At 35.3% G+C, this 22,765-nt stretch overlaps 1 protein-coding gene across 4 annotated transcripts in view; it reads right to left on the bottom strand.

Moving 5' to 3' along the window:
- Nucleotides 1–22,765, bottom strand: part of LUZP2 (leucine zipper protein 2) — a 423,667-nt gene that overhangs the window by 194,656 nt on the left and 206,246 nt on the right. The gene's annotated exons all lie outside the window — the stretch shown is intronic.

The following is a 22,765-nucleotide window of genomic DNA, read 5'->3' as shown; positions in this document are numbered from 1 at the left end:
AGAGTAATTAAAGTGAAATTTGAACAAATTTGTTAACTATTACCATGGAAGTTTTATTTATCTCAGTATCATATATATACACACACACACAATATATATACATATATATATGTATATATATATACATACATACATACATACACACATATTTTTTCATTTTTCTTGTATGGTCTTTGCAAGACTATAAGGTACTGTAATTTTAATTTTTCCAACATAAAAGAATTTGGCTCAGAAAATGTAAGTTACTACCTTAAGATCCTTTTAAGGAATAAATGAACAAGTAGTCTGTGTGTATGTGTGTGTGAATATGTTTGTGTATGTTAAGGCAAATATGTACGTGCAAGGGAAGAATGTAGACATGGAAACATATATTTCCAGTACAGCCTAGAACTATACCTGAATAGGGGAAGCTTAAAAATGATTAATTGGGACATACAGGCAATTAGACATTAGAGTTGCTAATCCAGGGAAGACTTCCTGGTAAAAGTAATATAAAATATATAATATGCACTTTGAAAAGATAAGTAGAAATTAGGTATATGAGAGAGGAAAGCAGGTGTAAATACTAATGAAAATAAGTCTACTGAATTTAAAAAGTGCATAAATGTCAAAAGGTTTGGAATAGTAAATGGGGGTTGAGAAATTTGCTGCTGAAATTAGGATGTGGAAAGCATGAGCGAAAGTGCCAGACTCTTAAATGATGGTTAGGAATGTGGGCATTGTTTTGAAAACAAGGGGGAGTAACTGAAGGGTTTTAAGCAGGGACTGGCATGGTCAGCTTTATGTTTCGGGGGAGATTTCCCTGGCTAAGGACTGGGGAATGCATTGGAAGGCACTCCCTGGAGTAAAGGAGTCTGTTAAGGAAGTTACCACTGCAATATTCCAGGGAAAAGACTGTGGTGTCCTAAATTAGATTAGAAGCAGTGGAGACAGGGAAGCTTGGACTGATTTTAGCAAAACATACAAAATCAAATCAGTAACATATAATTTTAAACAATTACTTTGTATGTGTGTGTTACAGGGAAAAGAGTTAGTTATTAATGTTGCCATGTCTCTGGTTTAGAAAACAGCCCTCCTTTGAGAGACAATTCATAGTATGAACAGTTTTTTAATGAAAGCTGGTGGACAAGTTCAATTTTAAACTTGTGAGAAAAAGGCTCAAACTTTCTCATCCTTAGTTTCTTTATCTGTAAGATGCAATGCTACTACATTCACCTCACCCAGATCATTATGTGTTACAGAGTGAGCAATCTGTGTAAATCTTTGAACCCATAGTAGGTAATTAATTTTTAAAACATATAAAAGTTTTAATGAGAAATTTGATGAATTCACAGCCTTTCTGCAAATTATAAAGGAACTGGGTCCATCCTATTACAGATGCAGGCCATCTTTAATAGGTTTCTATTACAATTCTTTGCCTTTTCTCATTTTTTAAATGCAGGTTTCTAGTACTCTTCACATTCTTCTTGTTAGAAGGAAATTGGAATGTTCCACTTTGCAAGAACCTCAATATTTCTCTCTGGCCTTGAGATTTTCACTGATGAAGAGTAACCAGTCAGTAACCAGACACGTATTAATGCCCTAGGTTTCCTTGCAGTCTCACTAATGTCAAGTCAGTTAATGAAAAGCAAAGCACATTGTCGTTTACTTCTAATTATACAACTTTACTTCATGACCTACTTTTTTCTCCTGAACGTTTGACAATAAACACATCTCCAAAATTACCTTAGGTGACCATAATAAATCACAGTGTTAGATAATACACATTGACAATGTATTACATGTGTGAACGAAAATACCGCAATGTGAGTGAAAATACTGCAAACATATCAGTAAACAAAGAATGCTGAAACCAAGTCATCAGCGGCTGCCGCCACCCGCTAGTGGGGATGGGCCTGCAGCCCAGCCTCGGGAGCCACTCACAATGGTGCCCTCTGAGCGGACTCAGAATCAGGACAGGATACCGGCCCTAGATAGCTAGTTGCTTGTCAAAGGAATGAATTCAGTGAGCCCAAATGTTTGCTTCCTCCCATACATAGAAAAGCACTAAATTCTTTAACTTGAGATGCCTGGTTTTCTTTAGATAACAAGCAATCTTTTATTGTTCCAACTACCTGGTCTTTGTTGTAAAGCTCCTATCTATCCTAGCTCCTCCCCTACCTCTTCGGAGCAGTCCCTCAGAGCCATGTGATGGGCTGTCATCCCAGCTCAAGTCCTCCCGCCAAATAAAAGGTAACTTTTAACTTTTAGGCTGATGTAAGATGGTCATACATATATTCACTTATCTAATCTTCAAAACAACACTGAGATAAGCACTAAGATTAAACAGCACTAGTATTAAGCTCATTTTACAGTTGAAAAAATTAAGTCATAGGAATAGTAACTTTCAAGAAAATGTTAAGGAAGTGGTATCTTCAGTGTCCAACGTCTTTGCCATTATACTGTAAGAACATACTGATTGGCTAGGAGTTTGTTATAGCTAAATGTTCACTGTGACTGTCACAGAACTTGTTGTATGCTACTTCTTCCATCACTGCTGCATATCAAAGTTTTCAGTACTAGATGTATTTTCCATTTATTATTTGCCATTAAATAAAATTATGAATAGCATTTCCTTTATCATTATTTATAATCAATCTTTAATTCCATTATCATATTTGGCCTTCAAATAACTTTGGGAGGAAAGGAGAACCAATTTAAATTCCTTTATTTCTGGCACATACATTGAGAACCATGAGGATACAATTTTTTAGAAAAAAAATAGCACCATTATACTTTTTTTAAACATTTTTTATTGTGTTATAGTCATTTTACAATGTTGTGTCAAATTTCAGTGTAGAGCACAATTTTTCAGTTATACGTGAACATATATATATTCATTGTCACATTTTTTTCACCGTGAGCTACCACAAGATCTTGTATATATTTCCCTGTGCTATACAGTATAATCTGTTTATCTATTCTACATTTTGAAATCCTAGTCTGTCCCTTCCCATCCCCCGCCCCCTTGGCAACCACAAGTTTGTATTCTATGTCTATGAGTCTGTTTCTGTTTTGTATTTATGTTTTTTTTGTTTTTTGTTTTTAGAGCGATCTCCTATGGTATTTTTCTTTGTCTTTCTGGCTTACTTCACTTAGAATGATATTCTCCAGTAACATCCATGTTGCTGCAAATGGCGTTATGTTGTCAGTTGTTATGGCTGAATAGTATTCCATTATATAAATATACCACATCTTCTTTACCCAGTCATCTGTTGCTGGACATTTAGGCTGTTTCCATGTCTTGGCTATTGTAAATAGTGCTGCTATGAACATTGGGGTGCAGGTGTCATCCTGATGCATGCCCAGGAGCGGGATTCCTGAGTCATATGGTAAATCTATTCCTAGTCTTTTGAGGAATCTCCATACTGTTTTCCACAGTAGCTGCACCAAACTGCATTCCCACCAGCAGTGTAGGAGGGTTCCCTTTCTCCACAGCCTCTCCAGCATTTGTCATTTGTGGACTTCTGAATGATGGCCATTCTGACTGGTATGAGGTGATACCTCATTGCAGTTTTGATTTGCATTTCTCTGATAATTAGTGATACTGAGCATTTTTTCATCTATAGAACCACTCTAGATTCAATCATTCAAGGCTCGAAAGGGGAAAACAGGTTACTCTGTAGAAGTAACCTACCTTAACAGAAGCATAGGTTAGCATCTTATCAGATTTTCTTACATTTACAAATGCATGCATATTTATTTTCCAATACATGCCTTTTTTTCCTATAACATAAAACAAAAAAAAAATGACATGCAGTCATGTTTTACAACTGGCTTGTTTGCCTTAGAGTTCTATCCACATACACACATACTACAATCCATTATGCCTGTGCTGCCATATATTTTACCACTGGACATTTAAGGTGTTTTCTCATGTTGGCAGTTCTCTTCATGGCTGAACTTGTTTACTTGTGTTTCTGTGATTATTTCCTGGTCAACCAAACAGCTCTGCACTGTGATTGATGTGATGCCAACATGCCACTGAAGGCAAGAGGCCCATATGTCTCTCTTCATCCAGAAAGCTAGCCTGGGCTTGCTCTTATTTTAGCTGGTCAGGGTTCTAAGAGAATTAGCAGAGGTAAAGGAGTATTTTTTTCCAGGTTTAATCATGAAATTGCAAGATATCACATCTGCCATACTGTATTGCTCACAAAGCAAGTCACAAGTCCAGTCCAGATTCAAGAGGCAGAAAAATACATTTCACTTCTTGATGGGAAAAGCTTGAAAGTCATTTTGTAAATGACATGTATGTAGGGGAGAAGAATGGTTATGATCATATTTGCAAATGATATATTACATAATGCCAGTTGCTGGGTTAACCTCCTGCACTTCATTTCTTAGGGACTGGCTAACTTGAGCATTAGTGGTTCTCCAATGCCTTTAAAGGGATTTTTTTGGACATTTTTTCCAGTTTTTCCATTGGCTTCAAAATTATTTAACAACAAATGTGTCCAACTTTACTAAAGATGGAAGTTTGGGGGTTATTATTTAACTAATTATTTTCTTTAGCTCTCAAAGGCAATCAGTTGCTCAACTGAATTCCAACTCTTCTCCAACTCTGAATATTTGAACACTTTTAGTTGCAACTACCCAATCCTACTGTCCTAGTTCAGGTCCTCATTATCTAAAATTTATTAGCACTATATTAACTGATTTTTTTTTTTTTTTTTTTTTTTTTTTTGCCTCTCCAACCCATTTAATGCACTGCTTTCAAATCAGACTTTGTAAACTTAAAGTTCTATTTGGATCAACTTATAGTTCAAAATACCAGAGGCCCCTCTGGCTATGTCAAGGTCAAGACCATCTGCCTTCTGGCTTGAAACTATCTTTATTTTCCTTTGGTTTCCTTTGCTCGGATTTTGTCTCTTTCATCTTTTATGTCTTGTGTTTGATTAATAAGCAACTAAGGAGAATTTCTTGAAAATACTTAACTATGTTTTTATCTGTTTTCATTTGCATAAATTAAATGAAACTGAAATTAAAATAAGTCTCCCAAGTAATCATATATTCAATTCTTCCTTTTGGGAGCCAAGACTCTCAGAAACCATCATACTCAACAGAGTCTCACCATTTTTTATTTTAAAATACAAAACCTCCATATCAAGCTACTTTCTTCTCTATTCTCAACCTGTCTTCAAAGTTTCAACTTATATTAACTGTATATTATTTATGTATGTCTCACCATAAGATTGAAATCTTTGCATAAATGTTGTCTAGCACTACTACTGTAGCAGTAGTGAAGCATTTTCTACTGATAATGTTGAACTGAGCTCTGAGCGCTGTGCTTCTGAAAATTATCAATGATTAAGAAATTGCCTCCAAACACTTATGTTCTAGGAAATTCCTTACTGCCGAGAACCATCCTCCCCATATGACTTAGATAAGACTCAGAGATGACATCCTTTTTCACCTGTGACAAAGTCAAACATATATTATCCAAATTCACATTTTTTTGTCTCATTAATGATTAATAAGCTGGACTGTTTGTCTCTATTGACCAATCTGGAAAAAACATGACTGCTACTTCAAATGAACAAATTATCACCAGGCTTCTTTTCTGCTCCAAAGCCCCTTGAAGTTTGTCCCATCTTGAGCTTAAGTAAGCACTGAAACATGGAACACCATACCACCTCTCCCCAACTTAACAATTCCTTCTGAGAATCAGCTGATGATGAAGAAGTATCTCCCGTTCACTTGTCTGATCACATCACTTATTCACCCCACTTCCCCACACCCACTTATTACTATAAAATAAAGCCCCTTCTGCCTTCACTTTTAAGGTACCTGAAGATTTAATGGCTAAAGCATTCTTACTGCAGTAGATTTTTTTCCAGCTCATGATTTTTATTATAATTATTTGATATATATTTTTTTCATTTTCATATTGTTTTTCATTAAAGGTTATTACAAGATATTGAATATAGTTGAGTGTAGTTCCCTGTGCTATACAGAAGAAAATGTTTTTAAATCTATTTTTATATATAGTGGCTACTATTCACAAATCTCAAATTCATCCCTTCCCACCCTCTTTCCCCCAGTAACCATAAGATTACTATGTCTGTGAGTCTGTTTCTGTTTTGTAAATGAGTTAGTGTTCTCTTTTTTTTTTTTTTCTTTTTTTAGATTCCATGTATGAGGGATATCATGTGGTAATTTTTTTCTCTTTCTGGCTTACTTCATTTAGAATGACAATCTCCAGTTCCATCCATGTTGCTGCAAATGGCAATATTTTATTCTTTTTTAATCACTGAGTAGTATTCCATTGTATAAATATACCACCTCTTCTTTATCCAGTCATCTGTTGATGGACATTTAGGTTGCTTCCACGTCTAGTATTTAGTGCTGCTATCAACGTTGGGGTGCATGTATCTTTTCAAATTAGAGTTCCCTCTGGATATGTCCAGGAGTGGGATTGCTGGATTATACAGTAAGTTAATTTTTAGTCTTTTGAGGAATCGCCATACTGTTTTCCATAATGACTGCACCAAACTACATTTCCATCAGCAGTGTAGGAGGGTTCCCTTTTCTCTACACCCTCTCTAGCATTCATCATTTGTGGACTTTTGAATTATGGTCATTCTGACATACCTCATTGTAGTTTTGATTTGCATTTCTCTGATAATTAGCAATACTGATCACTTTTTCATTTGCCTATTGGCCAGTTGTATGTCTTCATTGTAGAATTGCTTTTTAGGTCTTTTGCCCATTTTTGGATAGAGTTGCTTTTTGTTGTTGTTGTTATTAAATTGTATGAGCTGTTTATACATTCTGGAAGTTAAACCTTTGTCAGTCGCATCATTTGCAAATATTTTCTTCCATTTCGAAGGTTGATATCGATTTCTGAATTAACAATTTTCTTAATTCCAGACTGCTTTCACTTGATAGCACACTGTGAAATGCTTAATAAATGTAGGTTTGCTGAATGCATTCTCACTTCTAGCATTCTCTTGAACTCTTATGTCGGCCTTTAAAGGAGGGCTTTTACTCTCTGTCAATCTAGACAGAAACATTACCATATCTCACTTCCTCCATTAAGTCTTCTTCTAGAGCAATATAATTCCTTCCTTTTCTGAATTTGCATGTTATGTTATCTTCCCACTCTTCATTTTACAGATTATCATTAGAGTTACTATTTTTTTAAAATGAATTGCTGTGCAAAAGCTTTTATAGATTAATTTATACAATAAATTCAGTGATGCTTATCATGGAGTTGTCTTTTAATGTTTCAATCTCATTTTAATTGTTTTTTAGATTTTTTTAAATGAAAAAATGCTACGAGTGTTTTAAGTGCCTTCAGATTTAAACCTCATAAAACTCAAAACACTAGTTATTAGATATCAAGGTTTGCTTTCCCCTCAAAAAAGAACAAAAACAATGACTGCAGAAAAAACAACCTCATTCAACCTGTTTGCAGCATTTCTGCCTGTGTATAAAGAATCATTTTGTTAATTATATTTAAAAAGTAATATCTAATATTTATTATGCACAAGTGTATGTCAGACATGTGGCAGACATTTTACACATATTAATTCTTGTGGGAGCCCATGATTGGGTTAACAAATTGTAACAATCCCAGCCACTTATATCTCCTTAAAGATGTGCTTAGTAACTGCCTTGAGGTTTTAGCAATGAACCAGGCCCCTGGCTATAAACTCTGGGCGTGCCTGCTGTTAGTCTTCTATCTCCAAAACAGCCTTGGGCTGGAATGGTAAAAAGCTGCAGACTCAGAAGTGAGAAGGCTGGTTAGCCAATGACGGTAAGATCCCCTAAGGGGGCAACCTAAGACAGGGACAGCCGCCTGAGCTCAGGAAAATCTTGTCAAGCAGCTGATTCTCATAAGTTCCGCCCTGATAAGCTGAAAGGCTTAACACGATTATGATTCACCAAAAAGGGTCTTCTAACCTTGAGCCAAACACCAACAATAAACAAAGCCTTTGAACTCACTGTGATCCCACCCTGTCCTTCCCTAAATTCCTGCTTCGACTGTACTCAATAAGAATGAGAGATTTGAGAGGCTCATGGAGTTGGCTCCCAACTCCCTCTCGCTCTCTTGACTTTTTCCCAGAGTCTTGAGTAATTCATTCTGTCTCGGTGGGACTTCTGGCCAGAACCCACAAATGGTGACGAACCCACAAATTCTCATAATTATCCTAAAGTGTAAATGACATTATGTCCATTTCACAAGCAAGAAAGAAGAGATTCAGATTAATTTCGCCAAGGTCACAAAGATAGAATACTATGTAAGTAGTTTTCAGCCCTAGATACTGTTGATGACAAAATATTGCATTATGTGGTCTCTTTATAATAAATGAACCGAGGAAATATTTTCTTGGTTCCTTCTACATGTAGGGAACTTTGAAAAAAATTACAAACATTAGCAATACATTATCCCTAACCCAGTAGCTTGCAATATACAGGCAAAATAGAACACACATGGAAATGAGGATAACATGGCAAAATGTGATGGACTAAGTCATTAGGAGAGAGCAACTTCAGGTTATAAAGTCACGGAAAATTCCATGGAAGAAAAGATATTTGTGTTGGGGCTTGAATGATGCATAGGGTTATTAAATGCAATAAAGGGAAAAGATATTCTAAGCAAAGGGAACAATATAAATAATGTCAATGCAAATGGGGAAGTGCTGAGTGCATATAAATTATAAATCAGTGAGTAATAAAATCTAAATTGCATATAAGGTACTTACTGGGCTATGGGGTAAAACCTGAAGAAGCTGGTAAGATTCAAATTGTCAAACTCTTGAATGCCACGCTCAGGAGTTTTGAATACTTTCTATAGGAAATTTACTGCTCTGTGAATCACCGAGGAAGATAAATTTAGGAATATACATAGTCATATTTCCAACTCAAAAATATATCAAAAATAAGAAGGATTTTTAATTATCCCCCACCCCTGTTTTCAAAGCTATTCCAAAGTGTAGATTCTTATTTATTCATAGGCAAGAATAAGACTGAATAAGATTGAATAAGAGTGAGTGACGTGTATTTGGCTTGGCTGGGAGATTAAATTGGGGACTACAGGGAATTATATCCTGGGAATCATTTGCACTGCTTTCCCTCAGAAAATTCAAGAGAGCTATAAAATTCCTCTGAATTTTGGCTCAAAGTCCACAGAAAATTCTATGAAGAGGCATCTGTGTTATCTGAAGCCACTCTTTTCCTTTTCTTTGTGTGAGACCCAACATTCAATGTGACCACCAGGATATTTACATAGTCTTTTTCTTTCAAGATCTGCCAAGGCAATCTAAGAGAATAACCCAAAGGCCAATGAGGATGTGTGACAGAATCCATTCCGTGCCCCTATGTGCAGAAGTCTAGAAAAGTATCTTTTAGGAAAGGAGGGTCTCTCATACAAATAGAGTCAAAGATTGAAGTATTGCAAGTCTTTTGACACGATTAATTTAAACTAAAAATATTCAACTCTTCTACCACCAACCCTACACCTGGGAATCTATTTATCCAGCCCTGAAGAGCATAAATTTAAAGCAGCATTAATCACAGATAAATATCTGGAAATAAATTAGGAGAATGGCTAAGACTTTCTCCTTAATCAAACATTAGTCAGATTCCTCTAAGCCCATTTCGCAGCAAGGTTTCAAGGTTGACGCTCATTCCTGTCAGACTTGTATCACCCACCTGTTGGAAGAATCTTGCTGAATCAGATTAGCCAGAACACCCCCCACACCAATATCTCATTATTTTTGGTATCAGATAAAGTTCCTTATCCTCCACCATTGCTCAGGTGATTGCTGACAAGTGTGGCCTGCTTTCACCAAGAATCCCGTCCAGTTGAGTTAGCCAGATCCCCCCTTATCCCCAGTGTTCTCTCTCAGTGCTTTCCCATCTGCTCCTGAGCTACTTGTCTAGGCTATATTCACGACGGAGCGCTGTCCTATACTGAGACCTCTTTTTCCCCAGACTGCAATAGCCCCTGAATAAAATCTGTTTTTATCTCTTTAACTACTGTCCAGCCTGGGTTTTCTCTGACAACATTATATTATTTCAGGTTTAAACTGCATATCAATTAGAGAAATGCCAGATGACTTAGAAGGACATCCATGAAATAGTTCTGAGCAATAAAAGAATGAAGAGTGTGATGTGTTTACCTAACACTAGCCATAGTGAATAGTGCCCTGTAAATATACAAATGTGTGTTTGTGTCTGTGTGTGCCTACACAGAATTATACATAGCGAGGTCAAAAATGTGAAATGGAGTGGGTTAACAGAGGCAGATGAGGGCTGCAGAGAGAGGGGATTTAGGAGATGAAAGGCGAGCAAACAGGAAAAGGAAAAAAATGCCTGTGCTACCTTTGTATAAAATTATGTGTCCATGCGTCTGTGTATAACAAACTCAAGTTAAAGACTTCAAATAAGAAATTAAAAATCACTAGATTTTTTTTTTTATAAATAAACACATCCAAGAAGACACATGTTGACTTAGACACCTCCATCCCCACAACTGTCCCTCACAGCTATGCAGGCACTGCATGAATCTTTTGATACTTGGTCTTACAGAATAAAATTCTTACTAGAGCAATACTTTCCAGATTAAAAAGATGGAAAGCACAAAAAAAAAAGGTTAAAAAAAAAAAGTAGAAAGTATTACTGTCATGATGCAGGTTTTAGCATTTTCATTAGATATGAAATTTGAAAATCAAAATTTGGGTTCCAGATATAGTCACTAACTAGCTAGTTAGACATCAAAAAAAAAAAAAAAAAAAACCACTGTAACTTTCTAGGCTTCAATTTTCACATCTATGACATAAATTAAATTTCATAAATTGATAAAATGAATAAAAATAGCATTAACTATGTAGTATAAGGGCAAATAGAAGTTAAAAATATGGCCTTAACTCTCCTTGTTGAAAATAAGGGAAAAGAACCTCTCCCTCTTTCTCAGAGCATTTACTTTAGAAAAGTCTTACATTCTTTCTCTGACTTTTTGAAATATATGTAAATCTTCATAAAAGGTAAATAAGCCACTTTCCAACTTTAAGACCCAAAAATATCTTTCTCAACTGACCTGGGAACCATTCCTTTGAAATGCAATCATCAAGAAAAATAGCACCCCTATCTCCCAGTTTCTATGAAAGGGTAGGAGCCAAACTTCAGCAAGCAACTCCCTCCAAGGTACAAAACCACATCCTGTCATAGACATATGTTAAATTTTTATTTCCTTTGGATGAAGCCAATTAGCTAATGCAGATGGATATCCCAAAAACTGAATAAATTTAGGATGAGCTATGTGTGACAAATGGTACTGCTGAGTCCTCTTACCTGAGAACTAATAACTGTAATGGGTGGTATCTGCTTGGCTGTATAAAAGAATGAGATTTCTTTCTGCCTCTGAAAAATTTTTAGCAGATTGTGTGGTGCATATCATATTCCGGTTTAATGCTTATTCAGTAATAAAATTGTTTTCTTTCTCTCCTTTTTTGGTGGAGTTGTTTTCTGAGTTGGGAGGAGATTTTAATTATATTTTCTCCAAAGTAATCACTTAACTTCTTCAAAACAGGGGAGAGAAAGTAGAAGTCCTTTGTGATTAAGGAAATCTGGAAATAGGATAGCTAGGCTATTTTCAGAAAGTAGCAGAAATTTTCAGAAGGGCTTTCTATAGTATTGGCATGGAATGTGAGACTATTAATCACAGAGAAAAATAGCCCTGCCAATACACGATCAATGTGTTAGGTTTTTATTAACTTCATGTATCTATACAGATATTTCACTAGGAGTAGAGGAATCCGTGGCTCTGCCTTCTGTTTGATCCATGAAATGAATCTTCTGCTTGGTGTCTCTGACTGATAGGAGTTACATTGATTTTGTAAGCCTCATATGCTAAGTGCTTTCAGATCCTGCTATTCTGCAAGCTGTATCTAGTCAGAGACTCTAAACCAAGAGGGGAAAAAAAAAGCTGTAAGGCCTGCATGATATCTCTGTGCAGAAGGCAAACTCCAAATACATCTCTAGAATAATAAAATCACTACCTTTCATTTATATTAGTTTTTTTCTTTTTCCTTTCAAGATTTCACAATGGTTCAGAAATCCCATCCCACTGATTTTCACTTTTACTCTAGAAGACAGTGTCAGGGAACTATTAAAATGTTAAATGGGTCAAACTCAGTAAATGATAATCATAGTTAACTTGGGAGCAAAAGAAATCCCTCTCACCAGGGAAGTGAATTACTATGACTCTCCAAGTAGGAACATATAGCAAGGGGACTGAAATCTGGCTCATGTTTACTTAACTTCTCATGTTCTAAGGATCTGATAAGCCAGCAGCTGAGAGAGGCAATCAGTATAGCAGGTGTTTAATCCCTGAGTTTCTCTCCATATAATCGCTGCTTGTGCATGGAAAGAGCCACCCAAATAAATTCTCTCCACAATTCCTAGTTCCTCCCTTCTGACTGCTTTTGAGGACCAATGGCTACACTTGCAGAAAGAATGACTGTACAATGGAAAGCTGTGTGCATGCTTATTGATCAGTAATCAGCTGTATCAAGTATTTACTACGTAGTGAGACCCCATCATCAAAGGAGGCTCCTACCTTGAAGGAGTTTTCTTAGTGATTACTGGAAAATTTGAAATAGAATCCCTTAGCCATAACTTAAGATAAAGTATAATTTTTTCTAAGTGTGAATAGACACATGATAACTAAAAATGTAGATATAGTCACACAAAAAATTTATGTTTACCTCTCTCTTCAGCTTCATCTCCCTGACATTTTCCTTCTATACACTCTGTATCCCAGTCAAAATACATTCTGTTTCATTTCCTGGATACTCTGTACTCTTTTATAACACTGTGTCCCTGTATATACTATTCTCTTCTACTGGAATGATACTTAGATTCATTCTAACCAGGTAAACTCCTCTTTTTATCCTTCTGGAATGCGTTAGACAAAGTTAGTTGCCTAGCCATTAGCCAGCTCCTTCTCCCTTCTTTTACTTGCAGAACCTGCCCACATTAGCGGTAGTGAATGCCACCCTGTAATTTCTCAGCCTTCACTGCACCAGAAATAGCCATGTCACATGACAGTCCAGACACTGAGAGATAGGAAGAAGTCTCCTGTGTTCAGGATTTTTTTTTCTTTCTCTAGATATATGCCTTGAATAACTACTTGGATGTATGAAGATGCACCCTAAAACAGTGTTAAAGAAAAAAAATGGCTTATTTTTATTGACAAAAAAAAATTAGAAAGAGAATCTAGAGATACCTTTGAAGGAGTTACTACAGTGGAGAGCAGAGAAGAGAAGAGGAAATGGTAAGTGAGGAGATTTAAGAGAGGGAGAACTTATTTAGCAAATGGTGGCCCAGGAACCAGAAATGGGAAATACCTAGTAGCAGGCTGCAACAGAGGTTTTCAAAAATAAGACTGGCTTATAAAGAGTTAAATGTTGCATTGGTTTCTGAATTGTGCCTGGTGCCTCACCCTATCATTGTCCACAATTTCCTGGCTCCATCTCATGTTAGCTGTACTTTGGGAGGCATTCTGTGAAAGTGGGGCTGCCCTCTACTCTAGGGTCACTACACACGGGAGATTGGAGAACTCGGAGAAAACAACACAAGGAGAGAAGAGAGAGAAGGGCAGGGCGCAGTGTTTACGAATCTCAGCAGTCCTTAGAAAAGAGGAAGACCTCAGAGAGTCCTGGTGTTAACTAAAGGGAGAGACACACTGGATTTCCCTCTCCCTATGGATGGAAGGGAGACTCAAAAAGAATTTTTTAAATACACATGAAAGTGAAGATCAGAAGTCTTGGCAACTCCCACATGGCTGACATTCATTACAATAAATTAAATAATATGATCCCAACAGTCAATAAATATTATATTTGAATTTTATTCCCCTCCAGCCAAAATATTAGGAAAAGGGATAATTATCATCATTTTCATCAACATCATCATCTTTTTCATGAGAGCAGATTATAAAATAGGACAGACACTTCCAGGCAATCTTCTGTGCCTTAGAATATGACTATTCCTTCCTTCATCTGGGGAAAAAGTGTCAAGTATCAATCACAGAACAGCTCATAGTGAAAAAATTTCCATTGCCCTAGGAGGCAGTCTCACCCTGGGGGTTACAAACCTTAGCTTAAGCTTTCACTCAGCACTTTCTAAAAAGGCAATCAGCAGCTTTAGGACCCTTTTCTTTTTTCAGCATTAGGAGCACATATTTCACATTTTACATTGCTGGAATCTTGACTGGTCAGTTTGTCATATTTCCACAGTTTGTATATGTCATTTTCATTTGAAATTATGGGCATAGTTCATCATGGATTAGGAATCTATGTTTACACAGATGGAATTAACAGCCAAGCTTGAAAGTGTAAAATGTCACTTTTTGACAGTCCAGCAGCTGTTGGAGATGCTTATTAATCGAGGTGAGCAGCAGTGTCGGTGGGCAACATTCCAACTGAAGGAGGTCATCTGCAACATCATCACTGCAATTGTTCAGCTTCTTTCCCCAACTTTCTGTTCTAAACACTAGGCAAGTCACATGTCATCTTGTCATCAAGTTACTGCTTCAAATAGTTTTCAACTGGAGAAGCTGTTTTTTTTTTTATTATTATTATTGTCAATTTGTCTCAACAAATATATAGAGGAAATTCCAATTTCAGTAGATATTGAAACCAAATCTTTAAATCCCCTAGTCTAAGATCTTAGAATACAATACTAGTTCTGTGATTTCATAAATTTTATAACTTGTCTGTTACTCTTCACATCAAGATAAGTTTTATTTTCCATCAAATGATGAACAAACTTGGAAAAAAAATAAGGAAAAATGAAATGAGATTTTGAAATGCCCTACCACATGCCCTTTCATATTTCCTTCTCTTGTTTATGTTCACATCTCCTCCTTCTTCGTGGTTTTTTGAAAGGAAAACAACTTACTCTAAATACAAAAATCTAAAATAGAGTAAAACTAGTTGTCAAAAGGTTTTAAAATCTTCACTTTTCCTGATATTAGAAATCAGCTGAATCATTTTATTATATTTTATATTTTTATTTTAATTTCAAGGAGGAAAAAAGAATGAAGAAGATAGAAATGTCCTATATTACAGTGAGAGCTTTCAAGTTTTATAGATCAAGTAAATATAAGTACACATATATTTGTGTCTATGCATGTCTATGTGTAGACGGACATGACTGCCCATTCTAAAAATATGTGAGCTCAAAATTTGATAATCAAATTATGTGTACAAAAAATCTGCTTGAAGGTTTCTTTTTAGGTTAAAATATCTGTAGAGATTCTGATTACAGACAAATTACATCCATACTGTGTGTATTCCCTTCATTGTCACCTTTAATAGGATTTTTTTTTTCAGGAAGTTTAAAGACTGCCATAATCTTTTTCGTTCTTCATTCATTTCAATATGGAACTAAATAAACTAAAATTTTGCATAATTGTGTTCTTTAGAAATGTGATTGCTTGAAATATTAGTTCGTGTATGAATTTAAATATACTGTTGTGAAACAATAATTGTAATAATACCACAGAGCACTTACTTTAAACTCCCTCATATATACTCATTCAACTCACTGACAGATATTCCTGATTCTAACAAGGTAATATAAGTTCAAAATACTTAACGCCATGACAAGATAAAAAGTTGAAACACGATATTCATTCACAATCTTGTTTTTTTTCTTTTATATAATGTAAGAAATTTTTCAAAATACATGTGGAAATAATAATTTAGATTTTTGTAACATATGAGGAATAAAACCCTAGAATCTAGGATAGAAATATTGTTAATTTGCAAAAAAGAGAACATTGATCAAATTGCATTGACCTTGCTCAGTTTTCATGGTAAGCAATGGATGGTAATGATACTTTGACGGACATTTGTGACAAGCTCCGAAGTGCTACAAGATGTAAGGATTTTCCCTCCATTCATGAAAAGCAAAGCACTCACAGGAGGCAGCAGAGATCTATGTTGAGTAAACCACACTGAGCAGTATCTTTAAGGATAAGAAAGAAAAGAATCTCTCTTCAAATGAAGTCACACTGAAAGCTGTTTGGTGGACTGAATTAGTAGCTAGGCTCCAGCTCTCCTCCACCTATCCCACGGAAGAGAAAGGCTGTTCCACTCTGGTTAATTTACTTTACACACAACTTAGTATGGAGCCTAAACTTTGGGACCATGGAACATGCCATGATTTGGCAGCGACCAGCACCCAGCGCAGCAATTTCGGGTTCTAAGAGGCAAACTGCCACAGGACCATTTTGATTCTGTAGAGGCAAATACTGCTTACCATCATGAGAAGACTTGATTAAAAAACAAACTCCCCAAATCATTAGGTCAGCGTGGATCTTATTAAGGATAATAACAACTTTAATGGAAAAATAAGGATCAATGATTATTATTATGTTTTCCTTAGCAAAGCATAAATATTAGTTCAACTCTTTGTAGCTTTTCCTGAAATGATCCTTTCCCTCTGAAGACTCTAAAGCATTTAGATATTCTGACAATCTAATGCCCACGTGCTTCTGTACCGGAACAGGTGTGAGCATATACGCAGAAGTGTATGTGTTGCAGGTGGGTTAGAAAAATATTTACCTAAGATCAACGTTTATTTTTATTATAATTACATTTTACATTTAATATTGGTTCTAAAATGTCGATTAGCTTAGAAAATCATGTCATTCTTTTCTTTTGAATAACTCAAATTATTAAAGTATACCTTACATCCAAATAACTGAGCCCAAGGGAATTAGCTTTAAAGACAGAAACATTAAATATTTAGTGAATGAGTCTTTACTCAGGCATGATGAAGCCTGAAAACTCTCCTTCTGTGTTTCTTTTAGTAGCATTTTTAAAATTATTGTCCTGTATAAAGCCTTGTAAAATCAGGCTATTCAGACTTGAAGTCCTCCCCCACCCCCCAAAAGTCACTTTCTTTCTGATTTCTTTATTAAACTGCTACATCTCTGAGTATAACCTTTAGGAATGAGCCCACCAGACCACCTATAACATATACATGGATTTTGATGATGCACTTAGTAGCCTTGGTGGCCTTGCCTGGGTACTCCCAGGTACACGGTGTTAACTGCAAGCCTATGAACTGATATAGAAGCCAATGGGATGCAGCTTCCCAGGAATCTGATAAAGAGAACTGACAGTTAGATCAGGGCCTAAAGGATTTGTTAAAAAAAAAAAAACAAACCTCCAGCACGTTTACCAGAAAATCATGTATTCCATCACTCCCACTGCTACAATTATTTGAACTTTAGATAGTGATGTATAATTCTTGACCTTCACTACTTGTTCAGTATCTTCCAGTCTTGGGTATGGTCGATTTTAAATTAGGTGATCCTGTTTTCTTTAGCTTGTCCAGCACAGATTAAATGTTTTGTCATTATAACTTATGCTATGTATTATTAATTCATAATATAAGTATTATGTACTAAATATATATATATATATATATATATATATATATTTAATCCCTTTCTATTTGTTCCAATTAATTAGCAAAACCTGTCTGACTGAACACAGACGTTACCTCCTCTTTGCACCTAAGCAGAATCAATGTATTTGATGATGTTGACATAACAGTTTGGATCTTCTCACTTGAAATTGGAAATGACAAAATTTCACAGAAAATTCACACCCCTTGGCCATTCTACCACTTATTCTTATTAAATCTCATCTTCTGAAATGACCTGTACACACCATTTCTTTCTTCCCTTTCCCACAAATCTAACTCTTGCTTCACTCTCACCAGATTGAAAAGTTCACTGACAAAACTAAAGACATTGAGAAACTGCTTCATCTTCCTCAAGTCAAATCTGTATCCCAGAATTCATCTACATGTATCTTCTTTTCTTTCACAGTGGAGACAGTTCCTTAGTCCCATTAATGCTTATCCCTCCACTGAATTTAATAGCAAAATGACCCCAAACAGCTGGTTATAAGCAGTCTCCATTTCCTCAACTCCCATTCATTCTTAAAACCATTTCAACCTTGCATCAATATCCATCAGTTCAGTAGAATTTTTTCCATTCAATTCCACAAATTATTAACCAGCTGTCATTATTATTTCTATTCAATTCTAGAGTTAATTCCATCTAATTTCTCAAATTATTCAACATCACCAACATGTCCAGCACTGTTTTAGTTCTAAAGTTATGGCAGTTTTTAAAATAAACAAAACAAAAATCTGTGCTTTTTTTGGGTCATACATTCTAATGAGGAGAAACATTTTATAGGCAAGTGAGTAAATTACATTAATATGTTAGATTTTGGTAAGTGCTAGAAAGAAAATTAAAGCAGTAAAGAAAGGTATAGGAGTGTCAGTATTGGGTATGGTCGATTTTAAATCAGGTGATCTGGGAAAACATCACTAAGATGGCAATTCTTGAGGAAAGACTTGAAAGGGTGAAGAAATGGTCAAACAACAACATGGAGAAGAGCTTTTAGGGAAAAGGAAGTGACAAGGTGACAAGTACACATTGGAAGTAGCATTATGCCTGATATTTCTTCTCCCCTGATTAGAGTTCCTGCCATCTTTTTTGTTGTTTGTGGCTTCTACCCCAACAATACTCTATGCTGTAGTTTCTCAGTGCTCAAATTATGACTCTCTCTTCTTTTCACCTATACTCTTTCCCTTGGAATATCATCCATTCCACAATTTTATGTATCATCCCTATTCTGGAAACTCCCAAATATAGATCTTTGGCCAAGGCCACTCTTCTAAGCACTATATTTATATATCCTTCTGCCCTCACAATTCACCTGCATCTTTGACTTTTTATGTTCTAGATAAAACTTCTGTATTTTTCCATTTTACCCACAACAGTTAATAGTATAACAACTCTCCCAGTTCTCAATGATTACACAGCTAGTCATATTCAATATCTCCATTTTTCTACCTTTAGTATTTAATTCATCAGTAATCTCTGTAGGTTTTGATTCCAAGATGTATTTCAAATGTGCAAACATCTCTTAACTTGTCTGCTCACACTCTAATTCACCCAAGATATGGCCATAACCTCTAACCGAGTTCCTCCGCTTCCACAGATGGCCACTCCTTCACTCCTTTCACAAATATTTTTCACAGGATGATTTTTTTCAAAATGTAAATCTGGTAATTTGGTCCCTTGATGAATAGTCTCAATCATGTTCTTAATACATGATTGAAGAAATGAATGAATGTGTTATTATGAAGTAAAGAGACAGGTCAAAATAAAATCAAATTTGTCAAGAATGAGAGATACAATATTTTGCAGCATCAGTGTTTGCTTACACACGTAATTGCAGTCACCCCTAATATTATGCTTGGTAAAGTCTATTCTAAAAATAAAACATGTTAACATTGTGTGATAAGATATAAAGGGGGAAACACAAATGAATGAAATTAAAATCAAAGATCATATCTGTCTGTGCTGTGACTCATCCTCAGAAGCCCTCATCCCTGTCAGGAGATCTATTAACATATTCTAACCATATCCATTTGGGAAAAGGAAAAATGAATTCCTCATACTCCACTGTTGTGCCCAACAGGGTCAATCTAATTTTCTTTAAACACCATTTTAAACAACATATTTTCCTATTCAAATACAGCCACCACCACCTCCCCACATGCAGCCATGGCTTCCCATTCACACACACTGAAGTACCCAATCTTTAGCCTGATGTGAAGTCTTTTATAACTGAGCCTCATTCTTTCCCAGATCTGAGCAATTTGTGGTCATACAAGAAGCTTTTACTCATGTTGAATTTGTATATTTGCCAATCTATTAGTAACCTCTACCACTGAAAGTATATGCCAATGTAAACTTCTATCTCAAAAGCCCTATTTTTCCTTTTTTTCTCCATCTCACAGACTTTGCTTTCTGAAGTGCATGCATATTTTAAGTTTCCACTTAAATGCTACTTCATCCCAAAGAGATCTGGCCTTCCTCTGAACTCATCAAATCATTCATTTTATTTTTATTTTAGCAACAAAACACACACACACACACACCCCATTATATTCTTGTTGAAAATAAATCAGCAATGCATAAATTCTCCTTCACGTGTACTTTCATTTCCCGCCACACTTCCCTTCCCAAAGGTAATGACTGTTATCAGCTTGAAGCACAACTTTAGAAAACTTTTCTTAGGTATCACACAGAATTTAAAGGTAGATGCTTCTCTTCCACCATATAATCATGTTATGTCTTACTGACTGTAAAACTAGTTTTAGTCACTTTATGCAATTTTGATATCATTCTATGTGTGAATGTATGAATTGTACATATTAATTTCAATTGTGTATAGTATTTCTTAGAATGGATATAACCATGGCTTATATTGATGGACATTTAGGGTATCTCTAGATTTTTATTATTACTAAGCAATGTTATATTAAAAATACTTTTTGTGTATACTTTTTGCTTTTATTAAAGAGGAAAAAGTTAGGAGAGGACATGTAGTGTTGACTGGGATAGTTAAGGTAAGCCTCTTTGAGACTGTAAAATATGAGCAAAGGCCAAAGCAGGCTGAGAAGTTAGTTGAACAGATACATGGAGGAAGAACATTCCAGGCAGAAAAGTCAGAACACATCCTTAAGCTGGGATCACACCTAACATGTTGGAGGAACATAAAAAAGACTCAGGGGCTGGACCAGTGAGCAATAGGCAGAGAGGAGGAGAAAAGGTCCCAGAGCCCAAAGAGCATAGGGCTTCTAGAACCTTATAAAGTATTTGCCTTTAAAGTGAAATCTGAAACTATTACAAGGTTTTGAGCCAAAACAAAAATAAGTGAATTAAGTTTTTCATCACTGTACGTATCCACCAATAATGTATGTGAAAATGTCTCTTCTACCTCACCAAAAATATACTCTGGCTATTATCGACTCATTCATTCATTCATTCATTCATTTATCTAATCTGGTTGCTTTACGCTGCATTTTCCTCATAACTAGAGAGAGCAGACATGATTTCACATATTTATTAACCATTGTTATGTCTTCTGTATCTGAATCACTTATTTTGTATTGATAATATTCAGCTTTTAAAATACATTCATATATAATCCCCAAACACATTTTCAAAGGCATAAAGTACAGTGAATTTGTCCTTTGTCTTTGCTTTTCTCTGATAAATTCTAGACTCTGCTCAAGTCCAACTAGCTTATACACAATACCAAAAATAAAAGAAAAAGTATTTTTTCAAAGGAATAGTTAATGAATTATGTTCTTTTTTCCGTGAAAAGCAAAGACAGCTTCCATTGAAAAAAATGCTCTTTTAAGCATAAAAATAAGATGCTCTGTCTGTTTCATTTTAATCAACATATAATTTAATTTCCGTCCATGCCCATCAATAATTATCTATTTAAGATAAAATATATGTGGAGGAGTACCTCAAGTTCATGTATTATATATATTGGTTCTCCTCAAGTTTCCATCTTTAAAACACTCTGTCTTATCAGTTTTGAAGATTTATTGCTTAGACACTCCTGGATGGTGGGGGACTGTCTTTATGATTTATTATGCTAAAATTCACAAAAAATATTGTCATTCTAGTAGTGTAATGGTGCAATAAATCACCCAGTGCTGTAGAAGACCGTGTTGCTAGAAGGAAGGAAGAAAGAAAGAAAGAAAGAAAGAAAGAAAGAAAGAAAGAAAGAAAGAAAGAAAGAAAGAAAGAAAGAAAGAAAGAAATTGATCATGCATAAAGAGTGCAGGGATACAGAAGAATGAATGAAATTAGAGAGTAAAATAAAACTCTAAAAATCAAGCAACATACTAAATAGAAGAAAGCCAGTTATTAATCAGTTATTTCAATGGTACCCAGTATACTAAAAATAATAGATTTTTATTCACTTTTAGCAAAGAACGTACAGTTTAGCCTCTTTTTGTAAAATCCAGAAGAAACATAAAAAGGAACTGCCACTCTTAAAAGTGAGTTAATGTCAATGAGAAAAATTAAATAGCAGTTGTGAAAATCAAATAGACTCCCATATGAAAATCAAATTCTCCTCCCTATTTGCAGGAGAAATGCCAAATGATTTTAGCCCAAATGTATTTTTCTTGTTCTATGGATTAGAATGTAATGGATTTTAATGTTCTCCTAAATGAGACATTAAGGGTAATACTTAGCATAATTTGTGTTGACTTTGTGTGTATACTTTAGTGGGGTAAGAAAAAAATTCATACAGCTTAAAAATTTTTTGGCAATATGCAGCCAAATGTCATGATGTGTACTTGGTAAAAATTGTTGATTTTTCAGCTAAGTACTTTTACAATGTTCTTGTGCTGAATCTGAAATAATGGCATTAACTGTGTTCCAATTTTTTGGTGTGTATATATATATATATATAAATATTTACAATAAAAATAAAATCCTATTTTGGCTATATGTTTTGCTCACTTACATAGATACTGAAAATTTGGTTTTGAAAATGTTAATTCAGTGCTAGAAGGAATCTCATATTTCTGGCATGGCCTTTACTACTTTTCTTGTTTGTAGTTTTATTGTCTGCTGGCAATGTTTTTTTTTGTTTTTTTTTTTTGTTTTTGTTTTTTGCCAGTATTTAGTTTCTTGGTGTAGTTGGGATAGCAGAATCCTATGGGGCCTCCTTTCAGGACTTTATGCTTCTGTTTGATCCCAAGTCACAAGAAATTTTGATTTAAAACGTTCTATTTGGCTGCTCACAGGGTGCCACTCATGCTGCTAGCACTAAGCCACATTCCAGGCCAGTCATAATACAGAGAGACA

Source organism: Camelus ferus, chromosome 10 (genome assembly GCF_009834535.1).
Source record: "Camelus ferus isolate YT-003-E chromosome 10, BCGSAC_Cfer_1.0, whole genome shotgun sequence".
Lineage (NCBI taxonomy): Eukaryota > Metazoa > Chordata > Mammalia > Artiodactyla > Camelidae > Camelus > Camelus ferus.
Note: the sequence above shows the minus strand (reverse complement) of the source record. Positions and strands in the feature narration are given on the sequence as shown.